Consider the following 4,141-nt stretch of genomic DNA (forward strand, 5'->3'; position numbering starts at 1 on the left):
CAAAAAACATAACGTACAAAGCCTAAATTTTTGATTTTCATTTTTTCATGGTTTTAGACGATTTTCCCCATAAGAGCTAATGCATAACTTAGAGCTCGTTGCGCGATCGGAAAATATTGTCCGATCTCCAAATAAAAAATTGCACTGGATTCTACATCCAAAAAGACAACTTTTCCGCATACCCGCCAGTTCAATATCTCAAATCCTTTTTTTACGCTACCCGCAAACAGTGAGGGGCCTCACATATAGGAAATGTTGTTCTGGAAACCGGGAAGTTGAGGGTTTTCGGGCCGGGAAATAACCGGGAAATTTATTTAGCCGTCGGCGGCGCGCAGGTCGCGCAGGATCTTGTAGTACTTTACGGCGGGGGGGAGCAGCTCGCCGTTGCCATACAGTGCTTCGAGGACGTGCAGCCATCCGCCAGACAGCGTGGGCTCCGGCGTGCGCTGTGACGTTAGCCACCGTGAGACAAGCATGACCTTGGCCTTGGCGTCGGGGTCGTTGAGGCCGAGATCACCTCGGCCCGGGGGCAGCACCAGGGTGTCAAAGGCTACTCGGAGGGGCTCGCCGGCCCAGAGCAGCGCCGACAAGGCCTTCCTCACGTCCTCGAGGACGCCAGCGGGCAGCGGGAGGATCTGTGCGGTGTGCCACAAGATAGAAAGAGCGTAAGTATTGCAATACTGTACCCGCTGGCAGATGTTGAACACTCTTAGCCTTGCGTCGACGAGGGCGTCCCGCAGCGCGTGGAGCCTGCCAGGCCAGTTGGCGGCTATCATCAGCGACACCGTCCTGCAGAAGGTCACGCCCAGGACCTTCACCTCGGTGACGTAGGGGAATGGCCATGGCGTTGTGCGCGCCCACGACCCGAGCGGTAGGGCCTTCGCCTTGGCCGGGTTGACGTGAAGGCCGGACTACGCACCGAAGCGCTCCAGCACGTCGGGGAGCACCTCGACCTCCTTGGGGCTGTCCAAGATAACGGTGGCGTCGTCGACGTACGCTGTCGCGGCCAGGCGGTAGGTGGTGCCGCTGCCTGTGACGTCAGGCAGAGTCAGGCCGGCGAGTCTCTTGCTGAGCACCTTGAGGAGGGGAGACATGATGATGTTAAATAAAATCGTCGACAGCGGACACCCTTGCCTTACCCTGCGCCCGAGCAGCACGGCCACCGTCAACAGTCCGTTACGAAGTCGGACGAAGTCGGACGAAGTCCCTCGAGACGCCGTACTGCAGCAGGACGTCCCAGATGTACTCGTGCCGCACGTTGCTGAATGCGCCCGCGAAGTCTACGGACACCAGGCACGACGCAGTCTTGCTGCCGCGCTGCCTGTCCACCAGGTCGACGGCCGCGACCGCGTCGCGCAGGTCCGCGAGAGCACCGTGCATGTTGCGTGCTCCGCCGCCGCCACGCACCTACATCGGGTGGAGCAGCTTTGGCTGGAATGCACAGAGACGCCGCGCAACCACCCTGGAGAATACCTTTCCGTCGACGTTGAGGAGCGTGACGGGGCGCAAGTCACCAATCCTCTCCACGGACGCCACCTTCGGGATGAGAGTCATCAGGCCTACCTTGTGGCTTGGGGCGACCTTGCGGCGGCCGAGCATGGCGTTCGCGACGTGAAGAAAGTCCTCCCCGAGGACGCTCCACGTTGCCAGGTAAAACTCCGCGGTCAGGCCGTCCTCCCCGGGGCTCCTGCCGCGCAGCGACAGCTTGAGGGCCTCGAGAAGCTCCTCCCTGGAGACCGGCCGCTGCAGGGCCTCGTTGTCCTCGTCGGTGATGGTTGGACCGAACACCTCGACCAGGATGGTGGTTGGGTGAGGCGGGGTGTTTGGCGGCGCTCCCAGGACCTGTTGAAAGTGCTCGTGGGCGTACCTTTCGAGGTCCTGCTGCGCGGTGAGAACGTTGCCGTCGGCGTCCTGGAGACGCTCCACCTTGGCTGCGACCCTCCTTCTGATGCAGGCGGCGACTTGGTGCATGCCCGGCACCTCCCCCTCGCAGGACTCGACCTTGGCGCGCGCGGCCAGGCCGTGCAGACGCCGGGCGAGGATGGCGTCGATCTGATCTTTGATGGTGGCGATGCGGGGGTCGGCGGGTGCTCCCGGCACGCGCTGCAGAGCCAGCTCGTCCAGGCATTCACTGGCAAAGGCAAGCACCAGGGGTAGGAAAGTTACTCTTAAGATGTAACTAGTTACAGTTGCAGTTAGTTTTGCCAAACATGTAACTAGTTTCCGTTACAGTTCCTTTTTCTAAAAGACTACAGTTACAGTTACATTTTTTTCGCCAAAAATTGTAACTAGTTACAGTTACAGTTATCCCGGTAGTTTTTGAGTTAAATTGGTCGTAGTTTTACATTGATTATTTTTTAAGTGTCCCTTCTGCCGGTTGGAAAATTGTTTGCAAGATAGGCGGCTACGCAGCATTTGAAGTCCGCAAAACTCTGCCTTCCTCTCCTCGCCGTCTGACTTATCTCAAAAGGGACTAGCAGTGGGCAGGCGCGGGCGGGTAGGGGTGAGGGAAAGGGGGTGGCACTCTTTTCTTTGTGCAGCAGGCACAGAGTGTTGCGACTATTGCCGGACAAGCGGGCGGGCGGCTAACCTAAGGTCGCCAAGGCCAGGCGAATGTGAACCGTGACAAATGACAGAGTATCTCGAAGATCGGTCTGTTGAAACGGATAAACGTATAACTGACAAGCAGTAAATAAAAGGGTCTTCCTCCTCCCTCGCCGCCTTGCTTGCACAGGCCTACACGGACCCCAGATGAGCCGAAACAATACCGTCTTTCCAGCCCCCTTTCCTTCATTCCTCTGAATGCAGCTCTAGCCGCAGACTCCAGATAGCACATGTGGATTAACAGGAAAAAAATCTCATACTTTTTAAAAGTTCTACTGGGCAAAAATAACTAACTAAAACTCGTTAAAGTTTCAGAAAAAAATGTTACTAGTTACAGTTGCAGTTATTTAGTTTGAAAATGAAACTAGTTACAGTTTCAGTTGCTGCAAATTTGTAACTAGTTACAGTTACAATAACTAGTTTAGTTAAATGTTTCCCATCCCTGGCAAGCACACTCTCCTCCTCCTCCCTGAGCTACCGCCCAAGAGCGGTGCAGAGACTTCGAGATTTAACTTTGCCCTGCTCCCACCACTCCACTACGTCCCCAAAGTCCTTGCGCTTCGCCCTCCAGCCAACCTAGAAGGCGGTGAAGCGCTGGAGGAAGCTTGGGTGGCGGAGCAGCGCGGCGTCGATCTTCCAGAGTGGACTGCCTGGAGGTTACGCCACAGCCCGTCCGGGCTGTAGTGCAGCGGCGCGCGGTCGGTTGCCAACTCGGCACTGCGGTGGAAGATGCAGCTCCAGCTCGAGGAGGACGGCCAGATGGTCGTAGACGGGGACAGAGTGGAGCGTGATGGAGCCAAGCGCCCCGCGCACGGCGCCGCTCACGTACCACCTGTCCAGCCGGGAGGCGCACGAGGGCAAGAAGCACGTGAAGCCGTCCTCCTCGGACCGCAGGCTGCCCCACGCGTCCACGAGCCGCGCGCCCTCGACGACGTTGCGGAGCGCGGGGCACGGCTGCGCGGTCCCGGTCGTGTCCCTCCGCTCCAGGATGGCGTTCCAGTCACCACCCAGTACGAGCTGGCTGTCGACGTCTGTAAGAAGCAACGCGAGATCTCTAGTAAAGAATTCTACTCTGTCCTTGCGTCCTTGGGTCCCAGCTGGTGCGTAGATGTTCACGAGCGTGACGTCACCGAGGCGCGCGCTCATGGCGCGGCCGCTGGCGCTGGGGAGTCGCCGCACGTCCCGAAGCTCAACGCCTCGCCGCCACAGGATGGCCGTGCCGCGGCCGGCCTCGCCGACGTTGACGGCCTCCTCGTAGCCGGCGATGTGCAGCTGCCGCACCGCCACTTCCTGCAGAAACACAATGCTCGGTAAAAGTCTCAGTACACATAAACTGACGGCCGCTAGCTTGTCGGCTGCCGACACGGCCCGGATGTTCATGCTCAGTAACTTGCGAAGTTGCAGAGATTGAGGAGGGACACAACAGGATCACAATTCCATTCACTCTAGAGGAGTCTAAGTTTTCAAAATTGTATACTACAGGCAGAGTTGTCTACCGTATAAGAGCGGAGAGCAACTTTACATTAAAACCATTTGC

This window comes from Frankliniella occidentalis, unplaced genomic scaffold, assembly GCF_000697945.3.
Source record: "Frankliniella occidentalis isolate FOCC.00 unplaced genomic scaffold, Focc_3.1 Scaffold259, whole genome shotgun sequence".
Lineage (NCBI taxonomy): Eukaryota > Metazoa > Arthropoda > Insecta > Thysanoptera > Thripidae > Frankliniella > Frankliniella occidentalis.